A 20,604-nucleotide genomic window follows, 5' to 3' on the forward strand; every position below is an offset into this window, starting at 1 on the left:
ATATATATGAATGAAACTCAACAGAAATGATGGTGTAATAAAATGAAATTGTGAATATTATTGCTTACGCACTTCATATTGTCTTTTAGAGTAGCCCCGCTTATTTTTGCTAGTCGCGTTGTAGATTAACTCGCACACGTAGTATCCACAGTAATCATTCCCGGATTCCTGCCACAAGCACTTTACGAGAAATAGAGGTCAATCAAACTGATAATGAAGCATTATAAATGGCATTGATGAAAGTAGTTAGAATCAATGGGTGATGCGCGGAACTAGCTAGCTAGCAGTACTTACTTTCGGGTATTTAAATCACAGCTCCCCCGGTAGTCCCGGAGATTGTGCGGTGAATACTTTCCAAACCCTGCGAGACAAAGAAAACAATTACTTGATATCAGGAAATGAACAAAGTTGCCGATATGGTGCGATAATGATCGATTGAACTTACTTCTTGAGCATTTTAGTCATGTCCGCATAGTCCTCGGGATCTTTTCATCTAGAGTCTAAGACGGTTACTAGTCCCTGCTCAAGCTTAATCTCTAGGAGAATATAGTGGAAGCTGCGCACGCATAGATAACTCATCAATTACATTACTATAACCTCGAGTAATAAGGGAAACCGAATATGCACAAGACAGTAAAACTCACTTGAAGTTGTAAGGAAAGAGTATTTCATCTTTGTTTTGATTTATTAGCAATGATTTGAGCAAAGTTGGCCTCGGTGTCTTTGGCATGAAATTTAACCGTAAATTCATATATCATATTTGTGTTAATGAATCCAATATCATAGATTTCTGCTTTTCTGCATTCGACGATCTTCAATCTGCATAATATAGTGAGGAAAATTATATATACATGCAATGAAAGAGCTGAGCTATATATAGAGACTTAATGACAGAAGTAGTACTTACAGACAGTAGCAAGTGACCGTTAATTTATCGAGGGCCTTTTGATTGAAAAATTGGAACAACTCCTCAAATGGAACAGTCAACAGTTCAATTCCAATGAGGTCGTGCTCCTCTTTAACTCTCAGCGTCAAAGTATCCTTCCCCCAGACTCTCTGCAGGTTTTCATGTACCAATCATGGAATCTTCGCATCATCGTTGTTAGAGAACTTTCATCTTTGACGAGAGGCTTCCCGTACTGGTATCTGAATTCGTCCACCTCCATCATATCAAAATGTGCATCGTCGTCGTTCATGTAATCTCCAAGATTGGTACCGGGAAAAAATCTCCGGATGATTAGCGACGATATCGCTAGACACCTTGAGCGGGGGGCACGATTGGTTCGCTTGTTCGCCGAGCTGGGCAATTTTTTCCCAGCTCGTCGTTCTGCTAACCTTCGATCACTGATAGTACTTCCCGACCGCTCCGCTTCGATATATGACCTTTCAATAATGCGCTCATAGTTGTTTTTCGGCGGAGACGGTGGTGGTTTCTTCAGGGCATCGATAGTGCGCTTTGCTTTCACCGGATCTATCTTCTCCTCCGGAGGTGGATGTTTCTTAGCTCTTTGCGTTTCAAAGAAGTTCTTCACATAGGCTTGACAGATCTCCGCATTTTCCTCCATGGTCCTCTCGTATGGTAACTTCTCTACAGACTTGAGAGATGGACCGAATCTGTATTGCCTCCCGGCTCTGGCTGTACTGCTAGATGCCGGAGCAGACGGAGCGGCTGCGGCTATCTTCTTTCCTTGCTTACGAGGCGGAGGAGAAGGACTACGACGCGCTAGAGCAGCCGAAGCGGCGGCATCTCTCTTCCGCCCTTCCTGACGAGGCGGAGGAGGAGGCGGGCTGCTGGAACGCGCCGACGCAGGCTGAGAAGGAGGCGGAGTGCCCCGATCACTCGCCGGAGGAGGAGGCGGAGGAGGAGGCGGAGTGCCCTGACTCGCCGGAGGAGGAGGAGGAGGCGGAGGCGTCCAGTTAGGAAGGTTGATGAACTCCTTCCGCCATAGGCATGGAGTCTTCAGAGCAGAACCCAGCCGAGTCTCCCCTTCACCGGTAGGGTGGTCAAGCTCGAGCTCCTCAAATCCCTCCGTTATTTCATCCACCATCACCCTAGCATATCCTTCTGGAATCGGCCGGCAGTGAAAAGTTGCGCCGGGTTCAGGAGGTGCAACAGAGCCGACAGCCGCCTTGACTTTGAAGTTCTGCCATTGCGTCATAAGATGGCAATGTTGAGACTCCGTGATAACATCCACGGGGTAGCTAGTAGGAGCCGTGAAGACAGGCTCCTGAAGCAGCTCGGTGAAAGCCACGCTGCTTCTCCGCTGAGATGGCGGGGTAGCTTCGGGGGTAGCTTCGGCAGGTCGCTTGCTGTGAACTGCTTCTCGTTCCTCTAGCGCTTTTACCCTTGCGTGCAGCGCCTGCAGCCGGGTCTGCTCCACTTTCCTCCTCCTCTGCTGGCCTTTGTAACCGCCTGCATCCGAAAACCCAGCCTTCCACGGAACGGAGCCTGGCGTGCCTCGTGTCCGTCCAGGGTGCTCAGGATTCCCGAGGGCCATTGTGAGCTCGCCGTTCTCTCTGTCGGGAATGAACGTCCCTTCCTGCGCTGCGGCGATATAGTCGTGACGGGTATTCGCAGTTGCTCGTTCGTCCAAACGCACTTCCCTGTTTCAGGGTCCAAGGTTCCGCCAACCCCGAAGAACCAAGTCCTTGAACGGTCTGGCCAGTTCAATGTCTCTGGTTCGACCCCTTTATCAAGCAGGTCATTCTCAGCCTTCTCCCACAACGGCCGGGCTTTGAGGTAGCCACTTTATCCCGTGCGATGGTGATGCTCCTTCTTCGCAGCATTTATCTTGTTTGTCGCAGACATCTTCTTACTCTTGTCCGATGTCTTGTGGGCCACATATGCGTCCCAGTGATCTCTGATCTTCTCAAATCGGCCGGTGAATTCTTGTGTCTTTTCTTTGTCGACAAACTTTGTTTTCAGCTCATTCTTCCGCCTCCTGAATAGATCTGCCATCTTCTTAAGAGCATGATACTTGACCAATGGCTCTATAATAGCTAGCTTCTCCGGATCCTCCTCTGGCGGTAGGATGAAATTTGCCTTCCGCGCGGTCCAAAGATCATCTTTCTGCCTATCGTTGACATAAGACACCTCAGGGTCTTCGTTCTTAGGCTTATACCATTGGTGGATGTTGATCGGGATCATGTCCCTAACAAGAACCCCGCACTGAGCAGAAAATGCTTCCTTGGTCTGGATGGGTTCAATCGGTTGGCCATCGTGCGCGATTGCTATGAACGTGAACCTTTCTTCCGAGCGCAACTTTTTCTTCGGGCCTCGTCTCTTTACCGAAGTTGTGCTCTATCCGGAGGGCTAGAAAAAAGAAGAAAGAAGAGAGTTAATATGCGTACATACCAAAACAATTAATGCATCGATTAGCTATAGTCAGCACAGGCTTAACTAATATATATATACCTGGCCGGACTCCGTTCGGTCAGCGGAGCCGTCATCACGGTGTCCTTCTTCCACCGGCATTCAGTCACCGGAGCCATCATAATCATGTCCTTCTCCTCCATTGTTCGATCACCGTAGTCTGCTTCACCCTCTCCTTCCAGACCATCGGTGTCGTTGAGATACGACAAGACATCACCTCCGGCTGCGATTATTTCCCCCAACACCTCTTCTGCTTCCTCGTCTCGGTCGTGCTCCATAGTTTCTGCAAATATTACAACATGACAATTATTATACAAAACATGACAGATGGATATATTACTGGCAAATGTAGACCTAGCTAGCTAATCACAACAAGGAATCATATTAGTGGCCTCGACGCTTCTCTAGGGTTTGGGGTGGCCTCGACGACAACGCTCTTTTAACTTGGTAAATTTGGGTGGCTTCGGCAGCGCTTCTAGGGTTTGGGCCGGACCGCCTCTCCCAGGTTTTGTGACAGCCTGGTTTTTGCCCTCTCTCATTTGCTTGATTTTTATTTGGATTAAATTTGAAACTTGGAGTTTTTGAATCTTTTCATATGGACTTAAACACTTGGGTACTCTTGGCTTTCACCCAAGTGCTCCATTTCCCTCTCTGATCATCATTCCCCTTCTGATCCATCCCAAAATAATCTTTGGAATATTTTTCTTAAAAGAAAAATATTCATTTTCTCTCAAAAACCCTAGCCAGATCAGTATGGTCCAAAGCAACCCTAATTTTTATGGCCCAGAAAAATCTGAGATAATTCACAAATATTCTTTGAACCCTAGGGCACCTTCCTGAGCAAAAATATTTCATCACTTTTTGGAATATTTTTGCTACAGAAAATATTTTCTGTTCTGGACAGAAATGGTGGTTTCTACAGCAACTACCATTTTACTTGCTCCATTGTGCCTGGGTTTTCTTGTGCATTTTCACCTTAGTAACTCTTGGCTAACCTCCAAAGCACAGCCTCTAACTCCCAGCCATTTGACCTCAGTAACCTCTCAAAGTTACTGACCAGAAACTTACCTGGCGTGTAAAAACTTCTCTACTGCACCTGGATCCAAACCAAAGCGTGGTAACATCTCAAACTACCACGAACAACACGCCAGACATGAAGTTTAGCCTTAGCTCGGCCTGATGTCATAGTCCACGCGGTGACCGCGTTCGTCCAGGGGTGCTGGCATGCGTGTCGACGCGCTCTGAGTGCCGCCGAGCTCTCTGTTTCGCGCGTGCTCGCTTCCCCGACTGTCGTATCGCGCCAAACTTCGCCACCATCTTCGTCCCAACTCCCTTAACTCCCCTCTGGCGCTCGCCGATGCCGCAGCTCGCCGCAGCGAGCACGGGCACGGTCCGGCCAACCCAACAGTGCGGTGTGCACTGTGCTTGTCGCCTTCTCCTTGTTCCTGTGCTCGTCTCCGTCCGCCAACAGTTGCCGCGTGAGCTGCGTCGCCTTCTTCCCCTCTCACTGACGCCGCTCGTCGCCGGGCGCCGTGGACAGGTGTCCACCGGCGGAGCCCGAAACCCCCTTGCCGCTCGCCTATAAATGGAGCTGCTCCCAGCCTCCTCGAGCACCATCCAGCACTCCCACACACCCCACAAACGAGTAGGAAGCCGTAGCCCGGCCGGGCAGGCCTCGGGCCGCCGTCCCCGAGCTCGAGCTAGCCGGCGATCCCCTCTGGTCGCCGCGGTAGCTCCAGCCCCTCCCAGGCCAGGGCGACCCTTCAAGGGCCTCCGCCCCTCTCCGGTGAAGCCGTTCCGCCCCTCTGGAGCCCCTGGAGTTGCCTCTGCTCGCCGTCTTCTTCATCTCCGGCGACCACCGTGTTCTGCCTCCGCTTACGAGGTTGATTCCGATGCCGTCCGACCGCCCCTAGCTACGCTACGGGTACGGGCAGGTGCGCCTCAACCCCCTCTTGCCATCCCTCCCTCTCGTTTTGGCCAAGGAGTCCTCGTCGCCGGCGAGAGCTCCGGCGGAGCTGCGACTCCCTCTGCTTCCTTCTCCCCCTCCTCCTAACCTGACTAGCGGGGCCCGCTAGTCAGCCACTCTGTACGCGCGCGAAGCGGTACGAGTGGTGGCGCCCCTGGGCTTTACGCCTTCGACGTCACCCCCAGCTTGTTTATTTTATTCAAATTCATTTGAATTTACAGAACACTTCAAACAGCCATAACTCCTCAACCATAAGTCCAAATGAATTGATTCTTTTTGCATCTTGTTCTTTGCAAAGAAATCTAGCATCTCACCAAAGATGAGATTTTTCTGAGCTGTTTAGAATTTCTGGTGATTTTTAGAAGTGTTCTTGATATTTTCTTTTTGTTTTTAAAATTATTTTCAGAGGGTGAGGCTTGTCTTGAGGATCACCAGAAGGCTTGTGAACCTCATCTGCACTAAGGCAAGCCACAACAACATTTTCATGGTGTCATTTCAATATTTATGTTTTTCTTACTTGAATGAAATTATTAATCCATGCATTTAAATAACTATTGTGTTATTTATATTCTGTTAAGTGTTTGCTAGTTAATATGCTTGATTTACAGAATGAGGAAACTAGCTTAGTTGGTGAAGCAAAGCTAGGATCTATTTGTGGTGATGATAGAAATAAATTTTGTTATGCATGTTATTAATTATTTAAAGTTATGTTCTTGCATAAATAAAATGATAAAAAATTGCTAGAAAATATTCTGTTAAGTACTTGTTTAGTCATTTTACTTGACTTACAGAATGTTTGAACCTCACTTGGTTGGTAAAGAAATTAGGATTTGTGTGTGGTAAAATCTTTGTTATTCATATGAGAAATTAATCGGAGTTACGTTCTTGCATGAGAAAATAATAAAACTTGCTGCAAAATATTTTGGTTAATATGTGAGTTATCTTGATCAGCAAAGTAATATGAGTTATTGATGTTTATGCTTAGTGTGAATATGGATGACATCGGTCATTTTCGTTATTAAGTGATGCATGTGTAGTTTTGCATTTCATGGCATGCTATGACACCGGTCATTTTCATTTTAAGTTGAACCTGAATATAACTCAACTTGAATATACCGTTGACCGGGTCATGGTGCCGCTGAATCGAGTTTTTCCCAGTGCAACCACATTTGCTTTTGTGGGAAGGCCTTGATTCGGTCCATTGACATTGCCTCTGGTCGGTGCCTCCAACTAGGGAAGGTTACGTCGTGCTTACCCTGGCCCGGTAAGCATGCATAACCTTGTGTGCCCGTTGTTGAGATTATGGTACCGGGTCCCCGAGTGGGATCGTTTTGGCCACGACGGTGGTCCGTGTGTCTTTGGTAGACACGAGGCCACCCAGGACTAGCCCGTTGGGGATTGGGTCGGAGTGGCCGGGAGAGTGTCATGGCAATGGAAGGGTTTCGTCGGAATGCCATTGGTCCACCCAAATGGGAGTGCGAGGCCATGGGTTCCGTGGTGTGGGTACGATGTGCTACCTCTGCAGAGTGTATAATCTATCGATAGCCGAGTCCACGGTCACGGACACCTCGTAGTAGGTCCCACCATGAGTCAATGTTTAATAAAATGTGCACACTAAGCTATGAACTTTGCATTGTTGAGGATGGCAGAAAGTGTTGGGGATCGTAGCAGAAATTTAAAATTTTCTTCGTATCACCAAGATCAATCTATGGAGTCATCTAGCAACGAGACAGAGAGGGGAGTGCATCTACATACCCTTGTAGATCGCGCGCGGAAGCGTTCAAGAGAACGGGGTTGATAGAGTCGTACTCGTCGTGATCCAAATCACCGATGATCCTAGCGCCGAACGGACGACACCTCCGCGTTCAACACACGTACGGAGCGGGGACGTCTCCTCCTTCTTGATCCAGCAAGGGGGGGGGGAGAAGTTGATGGAGATCCAGCAGCACGACGGCGTGGTGGTGGATGTAGCGGGATCCCGGCAGGGCTTCGCCAAGCGCAAGCGGGGAGGAAGAGGTGTCACCGGAGGGAGGGAGGCGCCAGGGCTTGGGGTGCTGCTCCCATGCGCCTCCCCACTATATATAGGGGTGGAGGGGGCTGGTTTCTTGCCCTCCAAGTCCATTGGGGCGTTGGCAAAGGTGGGGGAAAGAAATCCCATCATTTCCCTTCCCCACCGATTGTTATCTCCTTTTTTAGGGATCTTGATCTTATCACTTCGGGATATGATCTTATTCCTTCTAAGGTGGGATCTTGGTGCGCCTTGACCAGGGGTGTGGGGCCTTTCCCCCACTACCCACGTTCATGTGGGTCCCCCCATGCAGGTGGGCCCCACTTTGGAACCTTCTAGAACCTTCCCGGTACAATACCGAAAAATCTCGAACATTTTCCGGTGGCCAAAATAGGACTTCCCATATATAAATCTTTACCTCCGAACCATTCCGGAACTCCTCGTGACGTCCGGGATCTCATCCGGGACTCCGAACAACTTTCGGTTAACCGCATACTAATATCTCTACAACTCTAGCGTCACCGAACCTTAAGTGTGTAGACCCTACGGGTTCGGGAGACATGCAGACATGACCGAGACGACTCTCCGGTCAATAACCAACAGCGGGATCTGGGTACCCATGTTGGCTCCCACATGTTCCACGATGATCTCATCGGATGAACCACGATGTCGAGGATTCAATCAATCCCGTATACAATTCCCTTTGTCAATCGGTACGTTACTTGCCCGAGATTCGATCGTCGGTATCCCAATACCTTGTTCAATCTCGTTACCGGCAAGTCACTTTACTCGTACCGTAATGCATGATCCCGTGACCAAACACTTGGTCACATTGAGCTCATTATGATGATGCATTACCGAGTGGGCCCAGAGATACCTGTCCGTCATACGGAGTGAAAAATCCCAGTCTCGATTCGTGCCAACCCAACAGACACTTTCGGAGATACCCGTAGTGCACCTTTATAGCCACCCAGTTACATTGTGGCGTTTGGCACACCCAAAGCACTCCTATGGTATCCGGGAGTTGCACAATCTCATGGTCTAAGGAAATGATACTTGACATTTGGAAAAGCTCTAGCAAACGAACTACACGATCTTGTGCTATGCTTAGGATTGGGTCTTGTCCATCACATCATTCTCCTAATGATGTGATCCCGTTATCAATGACATCCAATGTCCATAGTCAGGAAACCATGACTATCTGTTGATCAACGAGCTAGTCAACTAGAGGCTCACTAGGGACATGTTGTGGTCTATGTATTCACACATGTATTACGATTTCCGGATAACACAATTATAGCCTGAACAATAGACAATTATCATGAACAAGGAAATATAATAATAACCATTTTATTATTGCCTCTAGGGCATATTTCCAACAGTCTCCCACTTGCACTAGAGTCAATAATCTAGTTGCATTGTGATGAATCGAACACCCATAGAGTTCTGGTGTTGATCATGTTTTGCTCTAGGGAGAGGTTTAGTCAACGGATCTGCTACATTCAGGTCCGTATGTACTTTACAAATATCTATGTCTCCATTTTGAACATTTTCACGAATGGAGTTGAAGCGACACTTGATATGCCTGGTCTTCCTGTGAAACCTGGGCTCCTTGGCAAGGGCAATAGCTCCAGTGTTGTCACAGAAGAGAGTCATCGGGCCCGACGCATTGGGAATAACTCCTAGGTTGGTAATGAACTCCTTCACCCAGATTGCTTCTTGTGCTGCCTCTGAGGCCGCCATGTATTCCGCTTCACATGTAGATCCCGCCACAACGCTTTTCTTGCAACTGCACCAGCTTACTGCCCCACCATTCAAAATATACACGTATCCGGTTTGTGACTTAGAGTCATCCAGATCTGTGTCGAAGCTAGCATCGACGTAACCCTTTACGACGAGCTCTTCGTCACCTCCATAAACGAGAAACATATCCTTAGTCCTCTTCAGGTACTTCAGGATATTCTTGACCGCTGTCCAGTGTTCCATGCCGGGATTACTTTGGTACCTTCCTACCAAACTTACGGCAAGGTTTACATCAGGTCTGGTACACAGCATGGCATACATAATAGACCCTATGGCCGAGGCATAGGGGACGACACTCATCTTTTCTCTATCTTCTGCCGTGGTCGGGCATTGAGCCGTGCTCAATTGCACACCTTGCAATACAGGCAAGAACCCCTTCTTGGACTGATCCATATTGAACTTCTTCAATATCTTGTCAAGGTACGTACTTTGTGAAAGACCAATGAGGCGTCTTGATCTATCTCTATAGATCTTGATGCCTAATATATAAGCAGCTTCTCCAAGGTCCTTCATTGAAAAACACTTGTTCAAGTAGGCCTTTATGCTTCCCAAGAATTCTATATCATTTCCATCAACAATATGTCATCCACATATAATATGAGAAATGCTACAGAGCTCCCACTCACTTTCTTGTAAACACAGGCTTCTCCATAAGTCTGTGTAAACCCAAACGCTTTGATCATCTCATCAAATCGAATGTTCCAACTCCGAGATGCTTGCACCAGCCCATAGATGGAGCGCTGGAGCTTGCATACCTTGTTAGTATTCTTAGGATCGACAAAACCTTTCGGCTGCATCATATACAATTCTTCCTTAAGAAAGCCGTTAAGGAATGCCGTTTTGACGTCCATTTGCCATATCTCATAATCATAGTATGCAGCAATTGCTAACATGATTCGGACGGACTTCAGCTTCGCTACGGGTGAGAAAGTCTCATCGTAGTCAACCCCTTGAACTTTTCAATAACCCTTAGCGACAAGTCGAGCTTTATAGATGGTAACATTACCATCCGCGTCCGTCTTCTTCTTAAAGATCCATTTGTTTTCTATCGCTCGCCGATCATCGGGCAAGTCTGTCAAAGTCCACACTTTGTTTTCATACATGGATCCTATCTTGGATTGCATGGCTTCAAGACGTTTGTTTGCAATCTGGGCCCGCCATTGCTTCTTCATAGTTCGAAGGTTCAGCGTTGTCTAACAACATGATTTCTAGGACAGGGTTGCCATACCACTCTGGTGTGGAACGTGTCCTCGTGGACCTACGAAGTTCAGTAGTAACTTGATCCGAAGTACCTTGATCATCATCATTAGTTTCCTCTCTAGTCAGTGCAGGCACCACAGGAACATCTTCCTGAGCTGCGCTACTTTCCGGTTCAAGAGGTAGTACTTCATCAAGTTCCACTTTCCTCCCACTTACTTCTTTCGAGAGAAACTCTTTCTCCAGAAAGGACCCGTTCTTGGCAACAAAGATCTTGCCTTCGGATCTGAGGTAGAAGGTATACCCAATGGTTTCCTTAGGGTATCCTATGAAGACGCATTTTTCCGACTTGGGTTCGAGCTTTTCAGGTTGAAGTTTCTTGACATAAGCATCGCAGCCCCAAACTTTTAGAAACGATAGCTTAGGTTTCTTCCCAAACCATAATTCATACGGTGTCGTCTCAACGGATTTCGACGGAGCCCTATTTAAAGTGAATACGGCAGTCTCTAAAGCATAGCCCCAAAATGAGAGCGGTAGATCGGTAAGAGACATCATAGATCACACCATATCCAATAGAGTGCGATTACGACGTTCGGACACACCATTTCGCTGAGGTGTTCCAGGCGGCGTGAGTTGTGAAACTATTCCACATTTCCTTAAGTGTGTGCCAAATTCGTGACTCAAATATTCCCCTCCATGATCTGATCGTAAGAACTTTATTTTCCTGTCACGTTGATTCTCAACCTCACTCTGAAATTCCTTGAACTTTTCAAAGGTCTCAGACTTGTGTTTCATTAGGTAGACATACCCATATCTACTCAAGTCATCAGTGAGAGTGAGAACATAACGATAGCCACCGCGAGCCTCCACACTCATTGGACCGCACACATCAGTATGCATGATTTCCAATAAGTTGGTTGCTCGCTCCATTGTTCCGGAGAACGAAGTCTTGGTCATCTTACCCCTGAGGCATGGTTCGCACGTGTCAAATGATTCGTAATCAAGAGACTCCAAAAGTCCATCTGCATGGAGCTTCTTCATGCGTTTGACACCAATGTGACCAAGACGGCAGTGCCACAAGTATGTGGGACTATCATTATCAACCTTACATCTTTTGGTATTCACACTATGAATATGTGTAACACTACGTTCGAGATTCATTAAGAATAAACCATTAACCAGCGGGGCATGACCATGAAACATATCTCTCATATAAATAGAACAACCATTATTCTCGGATTTAAATGAGTAGCCATCTCGAATTAAACGAGATCCTGATACAATGTTCATGCTCAAAGCTGGCACTAAATAATAATTATTGAGGTTTAAAACTAATCCCGTAGGTAAATGTAGAGGTAGTGTGCCGACGGCAATCACATCGACCTTGGAACCATTCCCGACGCGCATCGTCACCTCGTCCTTTGCCAGTCTCCGTTTATTCCGCAGCTCCTGCTTTGAGTTACAAATATGAGCAACCGCACCGGTATCAAATACCCAGGAGCTACTACGAGTACTGGTAAGGTACACATCAATAACATGTATATCACATATACCTTTGGTGTTGCCGGCCTTCTTGTCCGCTAAGTACTTAGGGCAGTTCCGCTTCCAGTGACCACTTCCCTTGCAATAAAAGCACTCAGTCTCAGGCTTGGGTCCATTCTTTGGCTTCTTCCCGGCAACTAGCTTACCGGGCGCGGCAACTCCCTTTCCGTCCTTCTTGAAGTTCTTCTTACCCTTGATGTTCCTTTTTGATCTCCACCTCCGCTGATTTCAGCATTGAATATACCTCAGGAATGGTCTTTTCCATCCCTTGCATATTGAAGTTCATCACAAAGCTCTTGTAGCTCGGTGGAAGCGACTGAAGGATTCTGTCAATGACCGCGTCATCTGGGAGATTAACTCCCAGCTGAGTCAAGCGGTTGTGTAACCCAGACATTTTGAGTATGTGCTCACTGACAGAACTATTTTCCTCCATCTTACAACTGAAGAACTTGTCGGAGACTTCATATCTCTCGACCCGGGCATGAGCTTGGAAAACCATTTTCAGCTCTTCGAACATCTCATATGCTCCGTGTTGCTCAAAACGCTTTTGGAGCCCCGGTTCTAAGCTGTAAAGCATGCTGCACTAAACGAGGGAGTAATCATCAGCACGCTGCTGCCAAGCATTCATAACGTCTTGGTTCTCTGGGATGGGTGCGTCACCTAGCGGTGCTTCTAGGACATAATCTTTCTTGGCAGCTATGAGGATGATCCTCAGGTTCCGGACCCAGTCCGTATAGTTGCTGCCATCATCTTTCAGCTTGGTTTTCTCTAGGAACGCGTTGAAGTTGAGGGCAACATTAGCGTGGCCCATTTGATCTACAAGACATATTGTAAAGATTTTAGACTAAGTTCATGATAATTAAGTTCATCTAATCAAATTATTCAATGAACTCCCACTCAGATAGACATCCCTCTAGTCATCTAAGTGAAACATGATCCGAGTCAACTAGGCCGTGTCCGATCATCACGTGACACGGACTAGTCAACATCGGTGAACATCTTCATGTTGATCGTATCTTCTATACGACTCATGCTCGACCTTTCGGTCTTCCGTGTTCCGAGGCCATGTCTGTACATGCTAGGCTCGTCAAGTCAACCTAAGTGTATTGCGTGTGTAAATCTGGCTTACACCCGTTGTATTCGAACGTTAGAATCTATCACACCCGATCATCACGTGGTGCTTCGAAACAACGAACCTTCGCAACGGTGCACAGTTAGGGGGAACACTTTCTTGAAATTATTGCGAGGGATAATCTTATTTAAGCTACCGTCGTTCTAAGCAAATAAGATGTAAAACATGATAAACATCACATGCAATCAAATAGTGACATGATATGGCCAGTATCATATTGCTCCTTTGATCTCCATCTTCGGGGCGCCATGATCATCTTCGTCACCGGCATGACACCATGATCTCCATCATCGTGTCTTCATGAAGTTGTCACGCCAACGATTACTTCTACTTCTATGGCTAACGTGTTTAGCAATAAAGTAAAGTAATTTACATGGCGTTATTCAATGACACGCAGGTCATACAAAAAAAACACAACTCCTATGGTCCTGCCGGTTGTCATACTCATCGACATGCAAGTCGTGATTCCTATTACAAGAACATGATCAATCTCATACATCACATATATTTCATTCATCACATCCTTTTGGGCATATCACATCACAAGGCATATGCTGCAAAAACAAGTTAGACGTCCTCTAATTGTTGTTGCATGTTTTTACGTGGCTTCTATAGGTTTCTAGCAAGAACGTTTCTTACCTACGTAAAACCACAACGTGATATGCCAACTTCTATTTACCCTTCATAAGGACCCTTTTCATCGAATCCGATTCGACTAAAGTGGGAGAGACAGACACCCGCTAGCCACCTTATGCAACTAGTGCATGTCAGTCGGTGGAACCTGTCTCACGTAAGCGTACGTGTAAGGTCGGTCCAGGCCGCTTCATCCCACGATGCCGCCGAAACAAGATAAGACTAGTAGTGGCAAGAAAATTGACAACATCTACGCCCACAACAAGTTTGTGTTCTATTCGTGCATAGAAACTACGCATAGACCTAGCTCATGATGCCACTGATGGGGATCGTAGCAGGAATTTAAAATTTTCTACGTATCACCAAGATCAATCTATGGAGTCATCTAGCAACGAGAGAGAGGGGAGTGCATCTACATACCCTTGTAGATCGCGCGCGGAAGCGTTCAAGAGAACGGGGTTGATGGAGTCGTACTCGTCGTGATCCAAATCACCGATGATCCTAGCGCCGAACGGACGACACCTCCGCGTTCAACACACGTACGGAGCGGGGACGTCTCCTCCTTCTTGATCCAGCAAGGGGGGAGGAGAAGTTGATGGAGATCCAGCAGCACGACGGCGTGGTGGTGGAAGTAGCGGGATCCCGGCAGGGCTTCGCCAAGCGCAAGCGGGGAGGAAGAGGTGTCACGGGAGGGAGGGAAGCGCCAGGGCTTGGGGTGCTGCTCCCATGCGCCTCCCCACTATATATAGGGGTGGAGGGGGCTGGTTTCTTGCCCTCCAAGTCCATTGGGGCGTTGGCAAAGGTGGGGGAAAGAAATCCCATCATTTCCCTTCCCCACCGATTGTTATCCCCCTTTTTAGGGATCTTGATCTTATCCCTTCGGGATATGATCTTATTCCTTCTAAGGTGGGATCTTGGTGCGCCTTGACCAGGGGTGTGGGGCCTTGCCCCCACTACCCACGTTCATGTGGGTCCCCCCATGCAGGTGGGCCCCACTTCGGAACCTTCTAGAACCTTCCCGGTACAATACCGAAAAATCCCGAACATTTTCCGGTGGCCAAAATAGGACTTCCCATATATAAATCTTTACCTCCGGACCATTCCGGAACTCCTCGTGACGTCCGGGATCTCATCCGGGACTCTGAACAACTTTCAGTTAACCGCATACTAATATCTCTACAACTCTAGCGTCACCGAACCTTAAGTGTGTAGACCCTACGGGTTCGGGAGACATGCAGACATGACCGAGACGACTCTCCGGTCAATAACCAACAGCGGGATCTGGGTACCCATGTTGGCTCCCACATGTTCCACGATGATCTCATCGGATGAACCACGATGTCGAGGATTCAATCAATCCCGTATACAATTCCCTTTGTCAATCGGTACGTTACTTGCCCGAGATTCGATCGTCGGTATCCCAATACCTTGTTCAATCTCGTTACCGGCAAGTCACTTTACTCGTACCGTAATGCATGATCCCGTGACCAAACACTTGGTCACATTGAGCTCATTATGATGATGCATTACCGAGTGGGCCCAGAGATACCTGTCCGTCATACGGAGTGACAAATCCCAGTCTCGATTCGTGCCAACCCAACAGACACTTTCGGAGATACCCGTAGTGCACCTTTATAGCCACCCAGTTACGTTGTGGCGTTTGGCACACCCAAAGCACTCCTATGGTATCCGGGAGTTGCACAATCTCATGGTCTAAGGAAATGATACTTGACATTTGGAAAAGCTCTAGCAAACGAACTACACGATCTTGTGCTATGCTTAGGATTGGGTCTTGTCCATCACATCATTCTCCTAATGATGTGATCCCGTTATCAATGACATCCAATGTCCATAGTCAGGAAACCATGACTATCTGTTGATCAACGAGCTAGTCAACTAGAGGCTCACTAGGGACATGTTGTGGTCTATGTATTCACACATGTATTACGATTTCCGGATAACACAATTATAGCATGAACAATAGACAATTATCATGAACAAGGAAATATAATAATAAACATTTTATTATCGCCTCTAGGGCATATTTCCAACAGAAAGGCCATTGAGATATTTGGGACCAGATATTGGTCGTGGTTGTGATCACCGTAAGGATCACGAGTTACTCTTGTTAAGACCACGTTGGTGGCTTGTTTGTGATCCGAGAATGATCACGGTGGGTAAGTTGTCCCGAGGGACGTTGGAGCATGATCACAGCATGTTTGACATATAGTGTTGCATTATTAATAAATGGGTTAAGTATCATGATATTGTTTGCCATTATGATTATGCCTGTTGTGAGCGTGCAAGTGCATTCAATGTACTGACCTGGCGTGTCATGCCAGATTTCAGGAAAGTCTCGTTGGAGAGGAGCGCTGCTCGAGTCTAGATCGTGTCCACATCGGTGTCCCTGTGATATGGAGCTTCCGCTACGACGTTATTCCGCTGCCACGTAGTTGTTCTGATCGAGGCCCCTTTATGTTCACTAAATAATGTACATATTGTTCAGCCGCACCGGGTGTGCCGCTTGGCCTCGACAGCTATTGTAATATAAGCTCTGTTCCGCTAGCATCAATAAAGCGGTTGTTTTCTGTACCAAGATGTTGTGTGTTGCCACAAGACATGGTCTCTGGGCTGGACATGCATGGTAAACCGGCCGCTCTGAGCCGGGGTGCCACAGGTTTGTTTGACGTCCGGACCGACAAGGGATATAACAAAATGGCCCTCGACCGCTAGGCGACCCTCAACCCCTCGACGACCCTCGACCCTCGACCGCTCGGCGATCCACGACCCTCTACCCTAGTTCTCGACCCTCGACCTCTCGACCCCTCGGCGATCCTCGACCCTCGAACCCTCGAACCCTCAGCGTTCCTCGACCCTCGACCCCTCGACGACCCTCGACCCTATGTCATGTCCGACGTCCCCCTCATGTCATGTCCGACGCCCCCCCCTCATGTCATGTCCGACGTCCCCCCTCATGTCATGTCCGACGTCCCCCTCATGTCATGTCCGACGCCCCCCCTCTTGTCATGTTCGACGTCCCCCCTCATGTCATGTCTGATGTCCCCCCTCTTGTCATGTCCTACGTCCCCCCTCATGTCATGTCCGACGTCCCCCTGCCATAACCCTCTCAAATTAAGAAGAGGAAGAAGAAGAAAAAAAGGAGAAGAAGAAGGAATAGAGGAGAAGAAGAATATTCTTCTTCTCCTCTATTCCTTCTTCTTCTCCTTTTTTTCTTCTTCTTCCTTCTTCCTCTTTTCTTCTTTTTTCTTTTTCTCCAATTTTTCCTCCCCTTCTCCTTTTCTTTTTCTTTTTCTTTTTCTATCTCCTTCTTCCTTCTTCCGATCCTCGACAACTAACCTAAAATGCACTAAATCAACTAAGCTAAAATACACTAACCTAAAATTGATATCTACTAACAACCTAAATAAAAAAATTAATACATATATGAAAAAAACATATATAAACAAAAAAATTCATCATTCAACTCATTTTGTACATCCATGCATACATATGAACAAAAAAACATCATATATATGATCATCTATGAACAAAAAAGCATAATATGAACAAAAAAGCATAATATGATCAGGGGAGGAAAAGGGGGCCGGCCGCCGGACCGAACGGGGAGGGGCGGCGCACATCGTCGGGGAAGGGCAAGGGCGCGGGGCGGCGCGTCAACGGCGAGCTCGGGGCAGGGCAGGGGTGGGGGGAGGCGCGGACACGGCGAGCTCGAGGCAGGGCGCGCCGGGGCGCGGCGGCTGCGAGGATACGGCGAGCTCGGGGCAAGGCAGGGGCGAGGGTGTCGACGGCGAGCACTGGCAGGGGCGCGGCGGCGGCGCGTCGATGGCGAGCTCGGGGCAGGGCGAGGGGCGCGGCGGCGAGCACGGGCAGCCTGGCAGCGTCGATGAGCTCGGCGTCGTCGGGGGGGGGGGGGGGAATTGGCGATGAAACTGCCAAATTTTCGAAGTGCGGGCTTATATACCCACACCATTGGTCCCGGTTCGTGGCATCAATGGGACGAATGCCCCCCCTTGGTCCTGGTTGGTGCCACCAACCGGGACCAAAAGCCTCTTTTTGGCAGCCCAAAGGGCGGGAACCATAGACCTTTGGTCCCGGTTGATGGCACCAACCGGGACTAAAGGTGGGCATTCGTCCCAGTTGGTACCACCAACCGGGACCGAAGGTGTGCTTTGGTCCCGGTTGGTGCCACCAACCGGGACGAAAGGGTGGCTCAGCGGTGGTGTGGTGGGAGTTTAGTCCCACCTCGCTAGCTGAGAGAGCTCAGCACCTGTTTATAAGCCGCGTTGCGGCAGAGGTGCTGAGCTCCTCTCTAATTGCAGGCAGTACTTGCCTACCCTTGTCACTGCCTGTTGGGCCTATTGGGCCAGCGGGCCTGCATCCTGGCCCATGTACAGATGGGTTTCTAGTCGTATGCAGGCCGTGTGGCCCAGTAGGCGGCATTTTAAATTTTTTCCAGTATTTTTGTTTTGTTTTTTGCATTATATTTTCTTTTGTTTTTTGCTTTATTTTTTATTATTTTTGCATTTAGGTCATAAAAAATATAAACTTTCTGTTAGTGCCATTAGTTTTCAAATTTGAATAGTTTAAATTTTAATTCTTTGAAATTTGTGTGAATCACTAGTTTGTGGTTAACTTTACTATAAAAATATTTTTTTGGAGTGATTCTTTTTCCTACTATTTAATATTACTATGTTTTATCATTATATTCAAAAACAAATTTTGTTAATTTAGTTTCCAACAAAAAAATCTTTATGATAATTCTTTTTGCTATTAAAGTTTCTAACAAAAAAGTTCTTTATGAAAAGCACTTCAGATGAACTCTGAAGAGGTTGAAAATCGGCATGGTATCATCATTTCACCCACATAGCATGTGCTAAAAAGTTGAGAGGGTTACTGAGAGAACATGCGGTGCCCCCATGTTTGGTTTTGGTAATTGATGACAATCTCTATGGACTAATGGTTGCCTTGAGTTATATTTGAAGGGTTTGTCCATAGGCTTTTCTTGGAGTCCATTTGTTGGTTTCAAGGAGAGTTCGTGATGACCAATGTGCTATTAAGGAATTATCCAAAGATTGGTCATGTGAGTGTTGAGCTTATTGCAAGCATGTCTTGAAGAAGAAGATTGTGTGATCATTCATGTTTACCTTCAAGACATCATCCAAACGAAGAGAGTTGGAAAGATTCAAGGTTGATCAAGACTAAGTCAAGAGTGAATCAAGTTGATCAACTCACAAAGCGCAAAAGATGTACCGAGAGGGATCAAGTGATCCCATGGTATGGTAAGCATTGTACATTGCACTTTGTGTACTAACCCATGGTCTATGTGAGAGTTCTATGTGGGGTTAGGTACGTGTCCATGGGCTTGCGTCAAGAGGAAGATATCATACAACCCATGGAAAGGATGACATCAAATGGTGATCGTCATCAAGATTGCCGTGTGCAAGTTCAAGTGGAGCATCACGAAGACATCAAGTTCTTGAAGCTTGCCATCCATTGTGGTGTTACTGGAGTTGTGAAGATGTGCCGAAGAGTGGCTCACCCATAGTGGAGTATGGGGGAGCAATCATCTAGTCTCCATCGACCCAACGCAGTCAAGAAAGGTGGTCCATCTTAAGGAGGACAAGATCGTCATCATCTAGCTCAAGTGGATCATGTGCAAGGCAAAGGTTTGCCCTTGATAGGTTTTCTATTTTACCGGTCTCATGGTGGTAGTTGGGAGACCGGGTTATAGGATCGTTTGCCGTACTATCAAGGGGGCTCTCAAGTTGGTAGCTTGATCATATCGTTAGTAGAGAGCTCAAACCATTGCATCCTTGCATCATGTTTCTTGGTTCTTGTTTGGTTCCCTTTGTGAGTCTTAGAGCTTATGTTCATCTTGATGACAAGCTCAAGTTCATCGAAAACAGAGTTCACATGCCTCTTCTATTGCGTTTTCGGTGTTGTAGTTTTTACCGGTCTTATTCGAGGAAGGGTTCTCACCATTTTCTCTTGGGCCTTTTCTAATTTGCTTCTTATTGTTATTTCTATCAAGATTGTGTTAGCCCTTGTCACTAGCTTTCCACCAAACTTGGTTTCGTCGAATTCGGAGTCCGTTTGTAGAAGTTGTGGTAGTTTTGGTGTTCTGAAAAGGCTGCAGCGGTACTACCGCGGACAGGAGCGGATGTAATTTTTCACTACCGCTCTTGGGAGCGGTACTACTGCTTGGAGCGGTACTACCGCGGCTACTTCCGTGGCTACTTCCGCTCCAGACCAAAAACTCGTCACAAGTCCAGCGGTGGTAGGCACAGATGTATTTTTTAGTACCGCTCGTAAGCAGTAGTACCGCTACCCTTAGCGGTAGTACCGCTACCCCTAGCAGTAGTACCGTGAGGACGAGCGGTAGTACCGCTCTGTGCGGGGTGTGAGCATAACGGTTGGATTTTTCCCCACCTATAAAAGGGGATCTTCTTCCCCAATGAACCTTATCCTTTGAGCTCGTGTTCTTCTCCCATTGTTGACCTTCTTCGAGCTTGCTAACTCTCAATCCCTCCATGGATTCTTGCTAGTTTTTGAGGGAAAAGAGAGAGGAGATCTAGATCCACATTTCCACCAATCACTTTCTCCTCTATGTGAGGGGAACCCCTTGGATCTAGATTCTTGCTGTTCTCCTTCTTGTTCTTCCTCTCATTTTCCTCCCTAGCATTAGTTGCTTCGGTGGGATTTGAGAGAGAAGGACTTGGGCACTCCGTGTGCCCTTGCCATTGCATTTGGTGCATCGGTTTGAGTTCTCCACGGTGATACATGGAAGTTACAAGTTGAGAAGCTTATTACTCTTGGGTGCTTGGTACCCTTGAGCTTGTTCCTCTTGGGTGCTTGGGCGCCCTAGACGGTTGGTGGTGTTCGGAGCTCAATCATTGTGGTGTAAAGCTCCGGGCAAGCGTCGGGGTCTC

Source organism: Aegilops tauschii, chromosome 1 (genome assembly GCF_002575655.3).
Source record: "Aegilops tauschii subsp. strangulata cultivar AL8/78 chromosome 1, Aet v6.0, whole genome shotgun sequence".
Lineage (NCBI taxonomy): Eukaryota > Viridiplantae > Streptophyta > Magnoliopsida > Poales > Poaceae > Aegilops > Aegilops tauschii.